This window comes from Schistocerca serialis, chromosome 8 (assembly GCF_023864345.2).
Source record: "Schistocerca serialis cubense isolate TAMUIC-IGC-003099 chromosome 8, iqSchSeri2.2, whole genome shotgun sequence".
Lineage (NCBI taxonomy): Eukaryota > Metazoa > Arthropoda > Insecta > Orthoptera > Acrididae > Schistocerca > Schistocerca serialis.
The window spans coordinates 531,655,075-531,672,027 of record NC_064645.1 but is presented as its reverse complement, the minus strand read 5'-3'; the positions used below and the strand labels follow the sequence as shown (position 1 = coordinate 531,672,027).

Here is a 16,953-nt window from a genome sequence, read left to right as displayed (position 1 = left end):
ACAGCTTTACTTCTGCCAGTATCTCATCTCCTACCTTCCAAACTTTACAGAAGCTCTCCTGCGAACCTTGCAGAACTAGCACTCCTGAAAGAAAGGATATTGCGAAGACATGGCTTAGCCACAGCCTGGGGGATGTTTCCAGAATGAGATTTTCACTCTGCAGCGGAGTGTGCGCTGGTATGAAACTTCCTGGCAGATTAAAACTGTGTGCACCGACCGAGACTCGAACTCGGGACCTTTGCCTTTCGCGGGCAAGTGCTCTACCATCTGAGCTACCGAAGCACGACTCACGCCCGGTAGCTCATTCTGGAAGCAACTAAGTGATTTAAACAGGTAAAAAATTACGCAGAATATCCAAGCGTCAGAATATATGTCGAGTACAGATATCTGAAAGAGAGTAATGTAACAGTCTCCCAATACTTGCAATAAACGACGCAGCACCACTCCGTTTTGTGCGTGCGTGCGTGCGTATGTGTGTGTGTGTGTGTGTGTGTGTGTGTGTGTGTGTGTGTGGCGAACTTAATACAGCAAAAATTATTCAGATGGCAAAGAATCCTGAACTCAAGGACTATTGGTCAAAGATCAGTATTCCAGGTGGTACAAGGTCTTGAACAAGCAATTCGTATGGAACATGCATTTGTGAAAATCTTACGTTTCATAACAGTTCACTGCCTGCCTAGCGATGGCGATACCATGAAAAACGATGTACCTTTGCCTGTGGTGTCTTCACGGTGAAGGGTGCGTCTGTTTGCAGTTTTTAATTAGTAGCTGATAACTGTTACTTGTTACGGGAACAAGAAGACATGTAAGCAAACCGCACAAAATATTTGTCACTCCCTGGGTACATAGCGCTAACACCTTTTAACACCGCCTTTAGCAACTATAATGGCCTTAGTTCGACAAGAAAAATTCTTCAGGAATGACATACTTACCTGAAGCTTCATGATTAGATAGTTGTAGAGCTTCCAATTTTTGGGGATATTCATTTATATTTTCAGCTGCTGTGCAAATAGTCTCTACAACTTTCTACGCGGTTAAGATCAGGTGATCTATGGGTTCAGTAGAGTTGCGATATCTTCCTCAATGTACGCCGAGTTAGGAAATAAATGAAATGATCGGATGGCATTGTTGGCCGGGACGTCCCATTCGTGTTCGGCCGCCAAGTGCAAGTCTTATTTCAGTCGGCGCCACATTGGGCGTCTTGCGCCGAAGATGAGGAAATGATGATGAGAACAACACAACACCCAGTCCCTGAGAGGAGAAAAATCTCCAACCCGGCCGGAAATCGAATTCGGGCCTAGTTCATGAGATGCAAGCACGTTACTACCCAGCTAAGTAGGCGGACGTCGAGTTAGCAGCACGTGCGTACAAACCTGTGTACAAAGCGACTATCATATGGGAAAATGGGAATGCCCACAGCATACTCATCAAACAGAAAGGGCAACCCTTGATTACTGAGAATGCTGAAATGAATATGCTGGTACATGTTCATGGTAATCTGGATGAGTGGTGCTAAGTCGTGGTACGAAAATTTACCTACTACACCGCACAGCCGCCTCTGGTCGGACCTACACCCCTCACGCCTTGTGTCATTTGAGGAGAGGCAAAATTGTGATCATCGGACCAGACTAGCTTCTGCCCAGTTTCTATGAGTACATTGTTTGGGTCTCTGAATGTGTGTGGAATGGCCTTTTCGAGGTACTCAACTTATCATAGCATGCACTTACCTTCGAATGAGAGCTCGGGAACTGACAGCAGCACTTTACGTCAGGTTTGAAACGGATTTCCACTGACAAAGCGTAACCCTTGTGTCCGAACACTGTTCTTAAGCCGCTATGTGAGGCGGTGACTGATGCACGATTCCACCTACACGCATTTGACAGTGCTCGTTGATACACCAAAAAATCGGACGACTTCATTCGTGGTGTGTCAAAACTATGTCCACACATCACAGTTCCTTTCTGCAATTGTGTCACGTTTCTACGTTCACCCATCTTACTGTGTTCGTTCCTCACAACTCACACCACTTCTCTGTCATGAGACACGTCAGCGATGGGCAGTCACATGATAGGCTAGTGCGAGGTTCTACAACAGCTTAAGCGCCTGAAAGATTCGCTGTGGTGCTTCCGTGATGTGACTAATACTTCATACGGTAACATATTATAAACTTTAAGATGAAAAAAACAACGCATCGCGAGGGAATTATCAGAATAGGATGGAAATCGGTATATGTGATTTACACATACAGAAAAACAACTAATTACTGTTTCAGAAAAATTGCACAGTTTATTCAAGAGAGAAAGCTTCACAAATTGAGTAGATCAATAACACATTGGTCCGCCATTGGTGAGTATGCAAGGCGACCTTGCTGGCCAATGTAAGGTTTGATAAGCACGAGGAAAAGCCTTGAGTAGTAGGGAGATTGGGCTCTGAGCGCAATTCTGTTATCAAATTGAAATACAAATTAATTAAATTGATCATCTAATTCCCCCAACACCAAAACCCACCCCCAGTGACGTTATGCATTTCCCTCACCTGCCCACCCCGTCCCCTTCCCCTCCCCCTTCCCCACCCAACCTACACTATTGGCAGGAATTTCGAATTTTGGCGGGAATTTCAAATTCTGGTACGCATTTCGAATTTTAATGAGAATTTCTTCGTCCCAGGGTTGCGGTAACGTCCACCCCCACCTCCACCACGGAACTGGCGGGAAATTAGAAATGGCGGTGTCCTTTCTCGGACTCAAACCCTGGTCCTTCTTGACAGAAAGGTCAAGAGCAGCCCCAGCACATGGAAAAACGTCCAGATGCAGGAATGGAAGGTTGGGTTAGAGGACTTCATTTATTTTCGTTCGGAAATTGAAGTAAAGATCGGTGATACGTAATTAAGCATAAACATTGGTCGTAATTACATAACTACATGCAGAGTACTACACAAGGAGTGCCCAAAATCGCAATACAAGCCAAAAATTGACGACGCCATACAACTGGTGTTATCTGGCTGGGAAAAAATTTCACAATACCACTCGAAACTAGCCGCAAATTCACTCAAACTCGACCCTTTACCTACAAGTTGGCGGGGAAAAAGGCTTGAGTAGGAGGTACTATCTTTAATTTTTTTGTGGGAAATATATTCAACTGACGAGATGCTGGTGTTGGACAGAGAGGAGTTTAATAAGTGTATTACCTGTAAGCATACAGCTGAGGACTGTATCTGTTACTGTTTGATGTCAGAGTTCACTACAGACACCTGCACGACAATCACCATGCGGCCTGGTAATCGAAGCCAATACACACCACAATTGATGGAAAATGCGTCACTGCTCTAATTACACATCGAAATTGTTGTGAAAAAACCAGAACTCTTAATGAATAGGTCATAATGCAAGACATGTACTGGGGAAAATCGTCGTCCCAAATGATTGCGAAGGGGGCAGTAGTTGAATGTACATTGTCCTCGATGTATGGTCACTGAACCACGCCGACTTTGTGGCTCTTGATATTTGTTCAGAGATGCTAACCTTTCAGCGCTTTTGAATCGGTCACGAGGTGGCGCGGCAGTGAGCAGATCTAGAGGCGAGCGCAAGTGAGTTTAGTTGGCATGTGCAGAGAAAAAACGGTTCAAACGGCTCTGAGCACTATGGGACTTAACATCTGAGATCATCAGTCCCCTAGAACTTAGAACTACTTAAACCTAACTAACCTAAGGACATCATACACACATCCATGCCCGAAGCAAGATTCGAACCTGCGACCGTAGCGGTCGCGCGGTTCCAGACTGAAGCGCCTAGAACAGCTCGGCCACACCGGCCGGCCGCATGTGCAGAGAAGACGGTGCGATTGCCCAAGGAGGGGAGGTAACCTAGTCAGTGAAGAAGTGTTTTGAAAAAGGAATGGACAGGTGACAGTTGGACCTGCTGTGTCTTGAAATGGTCTGCGCAGCCAAGCAGCTGTTAATCGATGGCATTTTATTGGGAGATTGTAGTGGCAACCTACTTCTCTCATACTGTTGGACGATTGTTTCACTGAACTGATAAGGTGACATCATCTATTTCTTTCACTGGACATGCACTTTCTGCCTTCCGTATTGCAAGTGTACCTCACCTGAGACAAACTATTAGCAAGTGATCAGTTACGAAAATCTGTTACTAATCCATGCTGGGGTCGGATGCTATGCAATTTTCTTGCACCATTGTGATCGAACTGTTACTGCTTGGTGTGTCTTAGGGTTGGTATTCTGCCTTACCATCCAAGCCGTGGGGTTTGTTGTGTATAATGTTCTAAAACTGAGTGTTCAGTTCGTTCTAGACAATATTGACCACCTTGAACTGTATGATGTACCAAAGTACACTAACTCTATGAGACACTGGTGCGGAGTGTTGGATATTGGCAGCCGGGAAGTGAAGTCAAATGCACCTACTGTACTTCGCGCCCTCAGTCGGGCCAATACATCGGGTCCGAACGGCACAACCAGGTGTGGGCCCTGTTGACCGCTCCGCAGGACATTCATGTCCGCACTTGGCAGATACCGTGAGCTGGGAACTATTTGTAAGAGAAGTGCCTGATATAGATAATTGCCTGTCTAGTTGAGTGTCTGTATGTAAGGCTACTCTTTCTTTTAAATGAATATATTTGGGAAAGGTTTTAAAACTCTCTGTAGGTGTACTTACGATAGCCCTTTGGGCATGTAGTGTTTTCTATTTACTATAAAAAGATATTACCTTTCTCATTTGACAAGTTGTCATACATATGTTAGTAACTAAAGCAACCTGATGGGCTTCAGGTACATATGTTCTCTCTTAAAGTTTATGACAATTGTTATTTCTGTTCATTGACTCCAATAAATTCTGTGAACAATTAAACGTGAATGCTCCCCTGCCCTAAGGTCCAGTCCTTCCGCTTATTCCTTTAACCGTTTTATGATACTCTTAAGGTTAACACCGGTTTCAGTCAGAAACTGTCAATATTAGAGTCCCCGTTACTTCTCCTCCATGCCCCGCCATCGCTCCCTCCCTCCCCCTATGGGGGCACACAGGTTTTCTCAAATGGTCAACCGCTACTGCACACAGCTCATTTATCTGCGGCATACCGCAATTCCACTGCGGGTGCTGACTGCACCCAGTCAAGGCATTGGCCCTTTGCCAACGCTACAGGATGAAAAGCCAACTAAACAATATGAGATAAATGAGGGCAGCCCTAGTGCACCTTGTTTGTCGCCTAAAATAATGGCACTGCTCTGGCCCACACACTCCCCTCTGGTCAGTGCACAGATGCCTTGGGCGACGACACACACACATTAGACTGTGCCCACACCACCCCCGGTAGCTGAGTGGTTAGCCGGCACTGTAACTCAAAACGTGTTCGGTCAGAGGGTTAGCTGCCCTCTGTAATAAAAAAACTGAGTTAATGGAGCAACGACGAACTGAAACGGGTGTCTTGCGACGTCCGCTCCGAGCAGATACAACGAACAAATACGAACAAAATGAGATCAATTAAAAAAATAAAATTTAAAAAAAAAAGTGGTCAGCGCGACAGACTGTCAAACCTAAGGGCCCTGGTTCGATTCCCGGGTGGGTCGGAGATTTTCTCCGCTCAGGGACTGGGTGTTGTGTTGTCCTAATCATCATCATTTCATCCCCATCGGCGCGCATGTCGCCGAAGTGGCGTCAACTCGGGGAGGCCCTCGTCACACGCCATAAAAAAAAAAAAAAAAAAAAAAGAAAACACCATCCCCGGAAGTGCCTGCCTTTCTGAATGAGAAAAAACTACACTGCAACAATTGCATTTAATGTCAATGCATCTCTTATAAACGAGCACCTGTTGAAAAGGAAAACGCAATTGCGAATACAATAAATGTCCTCTTTCCACGAAAATAGGCGCAGTCCAATTCCTTTTAGTTTTATGAGCAAAATCGGTATATTTTTGTTTGACTACAGTATACAATTGCATCTCATTATTTTGCGACGTCTAATGAAGTGAAATAAGCTGCTGGATGGGTGCTGATTAAAGACGATCAGTCTGGAGAGGCCTATACATGTCCAACCTGCGTAAAATTGGGAAAAAAGACTTCCACTATTTTGCTGCAAAATCTACAGATCACCGCAGAATGTCCTCAGTGTTTCGAAACCGTCATTGGAATAAAGAAAAAGCGAGAATTTAAACCCTGAAGAGAAACCACTTATGTTACGCACTTTCTTTCATCTTGATGGACAAATTACAAGACTTGAGAGCATCTCTCGCGTTCAAATCAGTGTCTGTTTAAATTGTCTTGCACGTGTGTATTACAGACATTTCAGACACATGAAACAACCTTTCAGAAAATAGCCTTTCACACAAATGGGTCACATGTCCGAAAAACTTAATCACTGTACATTTGACAACAAAAAGAGGACATTGCTGTTTTGTACACTAAGGCAGGTCCCGTTTTGTTTTGTAATACAACCTCCTATAAGATTTTGCTGTGTCTCTCTTCTAATTCATCGAAATCAAACACTATTTGCATGCTTACACTTGACATATTGACCTGTCTGTAAAGTTTCTATCATACAGAAGACAATCAATGGCAACAGCAGCAGATTCTTACGTTCTAGTTTTGTAAGCAGTTTGGTCACAACAGCCTGTTTCACACAATCTACTCACATTCTGGGAGAAACACTATCATTTCTAGGTTTCACAATGTGCTAGAATTCATGTGGTGTCTACCTTATAATTAGAAGTTCTGAAGTATGAAATAACGCAGGACTTCTGGTAACATCTATTTTCAAAGATGCTATCATGACAATAATAAGTCATGATCCTATGTGAACAGATGCAGCCGATTTCTATTAGTTTTATGATCGAAATCGGTATAGTTTTGAGAGAACTATCTGCATCCAAACTTTAATCGGTTATACTATCCCTTGTAATAGGATCTCCTATAAAATTTTTCTGTCTCTCTCTCTTCCTGTACATCGAAAAACAAATACTGTCTGCGTCTTGACAGTGAGCAGGTTACGTATACAAATATTACCCCACTGGAGCAGGTCAAAGTCGCTTGCACAGACCTATGTAAAGTTTCGTTGACTGTTATAGACGAATTCCATATCAAACAGACTATCAATCACAAGAGAGGGTTCCTGTATTGTTCCTTCATAAGCAGTTTAATACATTGTTTTTTCTGCTGTAACACATCCAAGCAGTGTATGACTACAGTTTTCTACACCACCATACACACTTTTTTCTACCATGACTTCGAGGTCTGGCAGGTGCTAAACTGACATTAACACGTTTCGATCCATTGGCTCTCACAAAAAGCTGAACATTGCATGGTGTAAGCTATACAGCTCTGACAAACACAGGTTGGTAGAAATAAAACACAGAGGCAATGTATCACATTGACCAAAATGTGGAAGACATCATAACATATGGAAACTGGAAAAATTTGCATCATTGTAGAAAGTTTCCATCAGCAATCCGAAGGTGATCTTCCACAGTGATGGGGTAGTGGATGTCTCAGTGTTTTCCCAAGAGCATTATTTCCTCATTTTGCATTCAAGTACACTATTACCGTTCCAGTGTTGACCATCGCCAGAAGGTGCTGTTCACAATGCATGTGAGGTACCAGAAACAAAGAGAGGTACTGTTATCTTATCGGTGAAGAGGGGAAAAAATGTAAGGTCGTCACAACATATGGAAGTAGGACAAGTGTGCAACACTGAGTAATGTTTCCAAACAACTGTGTGAAGATAATGATCTCTACATTTAATCCCTTGCTCCACAGCGACAAGCAGCAGATATCCAGTGTTCCGCTAAGGCTCTCTCCATCTCAACCGAGTGGTGTCAGTCAATCATTATGTGGTAATAGACAGCATACCAGTGGATGTATGGGATGGGAAAGACACTGTTGGTATGGGACACTGTACTGTAATATGCACTGCAGTTGATAGCACGGTTAGTTTCAACAATTTTACCAGTTGTTCTGTAATTTCAATGTCAGTCAATGACACAGCGGATTGCTTCCCAATTTCTGTATCATTGCTGAACCATTCATCCACCTTTTGCAAGTACCCCGTACTAGATGGTGAATACAGATAAATGACTCTGCAGTATGTCCATTCGGCCATATACACCAGTGCATACCAGACAGCATCATATACCGATGCAATTAATTTATCTATGTATTCCCAGAGATTGAAAGATCCCTCCCACGTTGTCTTTGACCAATCCTGGCTGCAGCACGGTAGCCAATTTAATCTGCAGGTGACCAAGTGTAAGGGTCCTATACCCATAAAATTTCACGTCTTGTGTAGGAACAGAGCGAGCTGTGTTCTTAACTGCTGTTCAGTGATGACTCTTCTGCACCACTCTTACGCACAGCAGCCACACAAATGCATGATATCTCTCTAAATGCATGCATATTGAGGAGGGTAGCACAGTTTATCAGTATTGAGGTGATATAACAGATAGTTAAGAAGAAACGTGTGGTTTATACATGATGGATGGACGAAACATTTCACTTCAATCTGCCATGCTATCATTTCTGAAGTATTGTTCACTGTCTGGAGTCAGTACCAGATAGGTACTGGCACGAGAGAAATGATCGCAGAGCATAAACTCACACTCCTCTGGTTACATGGATCTGCACCTAAAAATGTTATATTGTTAAAGCCATATGGTTTCTAAAGTATTATTCATTAGCAATACAATGCTTTTAATACTCTAATGCAGGACACATCTGTCCAGCATCAGACATACAACCACCTTGCAAGTTATCTACCCCAATCACTAAGGTGACAAACTATAAATTAATAAAACTACTTCCTTCTACACAATTCTGGTGTCCTAGAAAGGCATCGTCAGTGTATATCTGCTGCTCGAGCTGCTTATAAATCAACGAGAATGAAGTAAGGAGATCACTGTTCTGTCTCTTAGGAAATTAATGGATTTTATATTATTTTTTAACTCGGAAACATACATAGCCTATCCTCAATCACACTTCTCATGACAGTGGTACTTATCAGTAGTAGCAGTATCGATTTTGACGGGTGCGGCTATGTCTCATTAGGAAATGAGCGAGGAAAAACCGACATGAATATTTTCGATAGCTGATACGTTGAGATGCCACCCACGCCCTGCTGCACGAAAATGCACACGAAGAAGCAGCAGCTCCTTATGAAGAAGTAAGCACCACAATCAGTAGCCAAAGGAGATGTAATAGTCTTATTGCTGTTAGCAGTAGCATCAACACAGCTCTGGTAGCATTTCTCTTGCACTAAGAAGTCCTGGTCTGATGTTAAGTAGTTTTACTCATGTGTAGGAGAATACAGCAATTTCGTCCTAACACCATGTTTCTCGAGTACAACCCCGTCACACTATTAAAGGTGATATATGTGACATCGGTCCACTCTCCTACAGAACACTCTAGGTAATAGCTTAAATGTGATAAACTCATTCATTCTTTGTGGAAACCAGCCCACTAATATCTTTCGTTGGCATGTATGAAAACACAGTTAAGGATTGCCTGCTTTAATATAGTGCCCCTGTGTAACACTTATGTTGCATTTGTTGAAGTATGTATTACAAAAACCCACGTAGGGGGGAGAGGGAGAGTTAAAAGTGAATGCAGCCAGAGCGTAATTTTTAACCTTTTCGGTTTTGAGTGTCTGTGTACGCCCAACCCATCTCAGTTCTTTCTCTGTCAACTTACATAATTTTGCAAGTGTTTCACGCGACTAAATATATTAAGTCGTATTTCCTTAAATTTTACATAGTTCCCATCATTTTGTCATAATTATACCAGGTTTTCACGATTTTTACCGATTTTATGTCTCATTTTAATATTTTTTCGATATTTTTCCGTATGTACTAAGTATATGATCATATTCCTGGCATATCCATGCGTTGCTTGATTGTATATGAGAAAACTTGCGTGTCCTACGCAGCAGCCTACTAAAAAGCCCTAAGAATTCCACTCTTCCTTATGATCTACATGCATGCATTTTGGATAGGAACATCATGAAAAGTATAGTAACACTTGCTTCATACTTAGATGAGACTCAACGAGTGGTGCAGATTGGAAACTCATAGTCTGGAAACAAATCCATGTACTACTATGGCACTTCAGAGAGCTTGTCTGCAGACTCATGTACTGATGCACGTGATGCAAACTCAAAGTCTGGCACAGTTTTACACTTTCTCTGACTTCCATTCTACCATGTAGGTGTCTGCAACAGGGGGTTGGCATGTGTACAGAGTAGATTTCTGCTACTGCTCTGATATTTTCCCCCTAAGTGCTGTATATGCTCTTATTGCTTACCAACTTCACTACTTTTGTTTATACCTTCCAACTCTAATATGTCCCCACAAACATGTCAGGACATCTACAAACTGTAGATTTCGGGTACTTTTTTATCCTAGTAATAAATTATTTGTTAGTTGACAGAGCGATGACTGCGCTTAGTATCCTGGACGTGAGAGGTTCCTTTTTTCATACCAACAGTGTGTGCACTCCTGACAACATAATTTAGATACGAACAGTTAGCAAGTTATGCATTCTAACTACAGGCATCCGCAGCTGACAATTCTACACACATACATATATAGACTATGCATGCATATTACCAATCGCGAAGTCTCGATTTCAACCACTTGTACATTATTTTCGACAGTGCAACAGACCCAAAAATAGCGAAAAACTATTCGCAAGACGATTCTGTAGGAGATGTAAGCACATTTGAATTCGCTTACATCCCCTACATAATCATTTTGCGAAGAGTTTTTCGCTATTTGCAGTTCTTTCTGTTTCCATATGTTGCGATGTCTTCAACATTTTTGTCAGTGACAAACATCGCCTCTGTGTTTTATTTCTACCATCCTGTGTGTTGTGGAGCTACATACTTTAACGCCGGCCGGAGTGGCCGTGCGGTTCTAGGCGCTACAGTCCGGAGCCGAGTGACCGCTACGGTCGTAGGTTCGAATCCTGCCTCGGGCATGAATGTGTGTGATGTCTTTAGGTTAGTTAGGTTTAATTAGTTCTAAGTTCTAGGCGACTGATGACCTCAGAAGTTAAGTCGCATAGTGCTCAGAGCCATTTTTGAACATATTTTAACAGTGCATTATTCATATTTCTGTGAGAGCCAGTGTATCGAAATGTGTTAATGTCGGTTTAGCACCTGACGTAGACTTCAAAGTCATGGTAGAAAAAACAAAATGTACGGCGGTGAACAAAGTTGTTGATGTACACTGCTTGGATGTGTTACAGCAGAAAAAAACAATGTATTAAACTGCTTATGAAGGAACAATACATGTGATTGACAGTCTGTTGGATATAGTCTTCCTCCAGTACAGTCGACAAACTTTACGCAGGCCTGTGCAAGCGACTTTGACCACTGGTCAACTGCTCCAGTGCAGCGATATGTGTATATGTAATATGCTCGATGTCAGAATGCAGACAGTATTTGTTTTTCGTATCTGAAGATTCTTGACGCAGTACACCATGAGGGTATCAGGCTGGCCGCTGGTGCCTTCCGTACCAGTCCCATCCCCAGCCTGTGTGCTGAGGCAGGGGAACCGCCGCTCGCCATCCGGCGGAAACTCCTCATGGTGCGACGGGTGTGTCAATTCCTTGCCTGTCCTACCTCCCCTGCATACCCTACTGTTGCCCGACCACCTATGAAACGTCTCTTTTCCAGTCGTCCAAGGGCAACGAGACCATTTGGGATTCGTGCCAAGCATTTGCTTGAGTCCCTTGGTGTGGAGCGTGTGGCACCCCAACTCCAGGGTTTTACCCGCCTGCCTCCCTGGTTGCTCCAGAGGCCCACCGTCCTTTTAGACTTGTCAGAGTACCGGAGGAGATGCACTCCTGCGTTTGTTTTTACCTCCTTATTTTACGATATTTTAAACCAGCATGCCGACCATGTACCAGTATTTACGAATGGCCCTAAACAGGGGGTTGTGCTGTTGTTTTCCCGGATCGAGTCGTCAAGTTACGGCTTCCTGCAGCGTTTACCATCTTTGCTGTCGAATTGTTTGCGATTTTGCGGGCATTGGAGCAGATGAGATGTGTTCCCAGTCTTAAGTTTCTCATCTGTTCTGACTCCCTGAGTGCCCTTCAGACCATGCAACACTTGTACCCAGAGGATACGGTCGTCCAGAACATCCATGATGCCCTACTCCACCTGCAACGGCAGGGGAAGGAGGTTTCCTTCTGCTGGGTGCCGGGGCACGTGGATATTAGGGGAAACGAACTGGCGGATGTGGCTGCCAAAGATACATGTTCAAGTTGTTGAATGTGCCGTCCCCCTCCATGCTGTTACCTCCCTTCTGCGTTTTCGTGTTATGCGTCAATGGGAAGAGGAGTGGCTGGCAGTCGGTGAAAATAAGCTGCGTTTGGTCAAGGCCACCACGCGGCCATGGCGTACGTCCTACCAGTCGTGCAGGCGGGATGAGGTTCTCCTCACTCGCCTCCGCATCGGGCACAGTCCCTTAACGCATGGTTTTTTACTCCGGCGGGAGGACCCCCCCAATCTGCAGTGCTTGTGGCGTCCAGATTACTGTCTGCCACATTCTACTTGACTGTCCTTTATTCTCTGACCAGAGGGCGGTGGTTTCCTTGCCACCGGATTTGCCCTCTATTTTGCAAGACGACACAATGACTGTTGTTAAGTTCTTACGGTTTTGTGTCCTGTCCAATTTGTTGCCTCGGATTTTAGGGAGAGGATTTTAATGTGCTGCTGAGTGACTGGCTAACCCAGGCTTTAGGTAAGAGGTCCTCCAGTCACGATTACCTACTTGTTTGACTTCGATTTCTGTCCTCTTTTCCTTGTGTTTGCTTTCCTTTTTTAGTGCGTTTCTTCTCCTCTTGTTTTGCCTCTGTATGTGAGGATTTGAAACTGCGTCAGGTCTGTGTCTTTAAGCCGTTCTCCTTGTTCGCTGTCCGCCTTCGTCCCTTCACTGCATGTGTTCCTGTTTCTATGCGTTTGGGCGCTGATGACTACGCTGTTTAGCGCCCGAAAACCTCAAACCACACAGACACACACACACACACACACTCGGTATACTGGAAGAGAGAGATGCAGTAAAATTTTATAGGAGGTTCTATTACAAGGGATGGTATAACTTGTTAACTTTTGGGTGCAGATAGTTCTCTCAAAACTATACTGATTTTAATCATAACACTAATAGAAGTCGGCTGTATCTGTTCTCATGGGATTATAACTGTCATCATGATTGTGTGTGCAAAAATAGGTATTACTACAAGTCCTGTGTGCCTTCATACTTCATGACCTCTAACCATAAAGTAGACACCATATGAGTTATAGCTCATTTTGGAACGTAGAAATGCTAGTGTTTTTTCCGACAAGTGAGTAGATTGTCTGAAACAGGTTGTGATAATCAAATTGTTTACGAAACTAGAACGCAATAATCTGCTTCTATTACGATTAATTGCGTTCTGTATGATAGAAAATTTGCAGACTGGTCAGTAGAGACGATTTGCAGAGCAAAAACGTCAAATGTAAGCATGCAGACAGTATTTGGTTTCTATGTATGGAATAGGGAGATATGGTAAAATCTTATAGGAGATTTTATTACAAGATAAATGATTTGTTTCATAAACGCCAGTGTGATATAGCATCGCACTGGTGAAACGAGATCTGCCTATAGTGCACAAAACAGCAATGTACTCTTGAATTAAGGCTTGTTGTCTTCAAACGTAAAACGATTGTGTTTTTACCGATATATGACCAAATGGCGTGAAAGGCTGTTTTCTGTGACGTTATTCCATGTTCCTGAAATATCTGTAATATACACGTGAATGAATGAGAGAGACGCTCTCAGGTCATGTAATTTGTCCATCAAGATGAAAAAAAATGCTTAACATGGTAAGGAGTATGCTTCGCCGGCGATGGGCGAAGCATGACAGAATCTCTGACCAGAGAGTAGTTTATTGTTAGTTGTTGCTTGTCGAGAGTCTGCGCGAGTCGGACAGTAGTAGTCAGTCGGATACAGTAGAAGCGAGTCTGCAGTAGAAGTCGGTCGGATACAGTAGCGAGTGGACAGGAGTAGTCTGCGGGAGTCGGCATGCATCGGCTGTGTGCTCTGCGCGCGACCCTGGTCAGGGTTCTGGAGGATGAATATTGTTGTAGAAGGTAAAGAAGCAGCCTTGCGCATAATTAATAATGTATGTTAATTGTAATTTAATTTGTTCAAAAAATGCCCCAATAATAATTTTTATAATATACAGTAACTCTTTTAAAGAAAAGCATTCATTTCAATCTCCAATGCATTATCATTACTTCCAAGAATCAAAAAAATATATATATACGCCAGCATTGCACGAAGCTGTGTCGAAGAATGTATAATTAAGAGCAGATATATTTGCAGTCTTTTACTGAGGTAAGAATTTTTGCTTTTTTATTCAGAATACAGGGCCGAAGGTCAACGCTGCTGTCCTTTAGTGTAACCTCCCTGCAGAAATTAAAATAAATGGAAATGGAGCCAACTGTAACCTCCTCACACAAAAAATGTTAAATAATAATGAAAAATGGAGCCAAGCGTAACCTCCCCACAAAAATTTAAAAAATGATAATTGACCATAAACCTCACAATAATATTGATTAAATAATGAACCATGAATCAAATGTAACCTCCTAACAGAAATAATAATATCTGGTAAATTTTATAAGGACAACAGCGCTGACCTTCGGCCCTGTATTCTGAATAAAAAAAAGGAAAAATTCTTACCTCAATAAAAGACTGCAAATATATCTGCTCTTAATTATACATTCTTCGATACAGCTTCGTGCAATGCTGGCGTATATATATATTTTTTTGATTCTTGGAAGTAATGATAATGCATTGGAGTTTGAAATGAATGCTTTTCTTTAAAAGAGTTACTTTATATTATAAAAATTATTATTGGGGCATTTTTTGAACAAATTAAATTACAATTAACATACATTATTAATTATGCGCAAGGCTGCTTCTTTACCTTCTACAACAATACTCTTCCTCCAGAACCCTGATCAGAGTCGTGCGCAGTGCGGATAGCCGATGCATGCCGACTCCCGCAGACTACTCCTGTCCACTCGCTACTACTGTATCCGACCGACTACTACTGCAGACTCGCTTCTGCTGTATCCGACTGACTACTACTGTCCGACTCGCGCAGACTCGCGACAAGCAACAACTAACAATAAACTACTCTCTGGTCAGAGATTCTGTCATGCTTCGCCCATCGCCGGCGAAGCATACTCGTTACAACATAGATATTTTGTCTTCACAGTTTAAATTCTCGCTTTTTCTTTACTCCAATGACGGTTTCGAAATAATGAGGACATTCTGCGGTGATCTGTAGATTTTGCAGCAAAATAATGCAAGTTTTCTTTCTCAATTTCACACATACTGGACATGTACAGGCCTCTGCAGACTGATCATCTGCAATTGGTGGCAACACTGTTCTTTATTTGACTTCACTTCACAAAACAATGAGATGCGAATTATATCGTGCAGTCAAATGTAAGAACTACACCGAACTTGCTCATAAATCTAAAATAAAATGGACTGCACCTGTTTTCATAGAAAGAGGGCATTTATTACCGGTCCGATTTTGTTTTCCTTTTTAAGAGATGCTCGATAATAAGAGATGCATTGACCGTTAAATACAATTGTCACAGTGTAGTTAGGTTGGTTGTTGTGGGGGAGCAGACCAAACAGCGAGGTCGCCGGTCTCGTCGGATTAGGGAAGGACGGGTAAGGAAGTCGGCCATGCCTTTTTCGAAGGAACCATCCCAGTATTTGCCTGGAGCGATTTAGAGAAATCACGTTAAACCTAAATGAGGATGGCCGGACGCGGGATTGAACCATCGTCCTCCCGAATGCGAGTCCAGTCTCCTAATCACTGCACCACCTCTTTCGGTACAGTGTAGTGTTTTCACATTCAGAATGATGGGCACTTGCAGGGGCAGTGTGGTACAGTCCAGTGCATCTGTGTGGTCGCCCAAGGCAGCTGTGCCTGGCCTGAACAAACAAGATGCACTTGGGGTGGCCCTCATTTATCTCTTCTCTCTCATTGTTGGCTTTACATCCTTTTGTGCTGGCGAAGGGCCGATGCCTGGACCGGGTGCAATCAGCGACCGCAGTGGGATGGTGCTATGCCACAGATATATGCACTGCAAGCAGTAGCAGTTGACCGTTTGAGAAAGCCTATGTGCCCACATAGGTGGAGTGAGTGAGGGAACAAGAGAGGGGGAGGGATGAGGGAAGGTAAGAGGGCCTCTAATTTCGGCATCTCCTACATCGAGGAGTATGCACATTCAACTACTGCCCCCTCTTCAGTAATTGGAGACAACTGTTGTCCTCAGCACGTGTATTGCATAATGGCCCATTCGTTATGAGTGGTGATTTTTTTCACATCAATTTCAACGTGTAATTAGAGCAATGAAGCATTTTCCATCGGTTGTGGTAGTGTATATTGGCTTCTGTTATCCGCGCTGCATGGTAATTGTCGAGCAGGTGTCTGCAGCGAACTCTGATGTCAAACAGTAATAGATACAGTCCTCAGCTGTATACTTACCGGTAATACATTTATTAAACTCCTCTCTGTCAAACACCAGCAGCTCATCAATTGAATATAATTTCCCAACAAAAAAATAAAGGTAGTACCTGCCACTCCAGCCTTTTTTTTCCGCCAGTTTGTAGATGAAGAGTAGAGTTTGAGTTTGTTTGCCACTAGTTTCGAGTCATATTGTGAAACTTTTTCCCAGCAGGATAACACCAGTTGTATGGCATCGTCAATTTTTGACTTGTATTGTGATTTTAGGCACTCCTTGTGAAGCACTATGCATATATTTGTGTAATTATGACCAATCTTTAATTACGTAAGTATCAGCGATCTTTACTTCAGTTTCCCCACAAAAATAAATTAAGTCCTCTAACCTGATCTTCCTTTCCTACATCTGGACGTTTTTTCCTTTGC

General features: G+C 43.0%; 1 non-coding gene across 1 annotated transcript; it reads right to left on the bottom strand.

Annotated features, from left to right (window-relative positions):
* Positions 1 to 208: 208 nt before the first annotated feature.
* Trnas-cga (transfer RNA serine (anticodon CGA)) lies at positions 209 to 282 on the bottom strand. The gene has a single exon. It is a non-coding gene; the product is annotated as a tRNA-Ser (tRNA).
* Between the last annotated feature and the right edge of the window lie 16,671 nt (positions 283 to 16,953).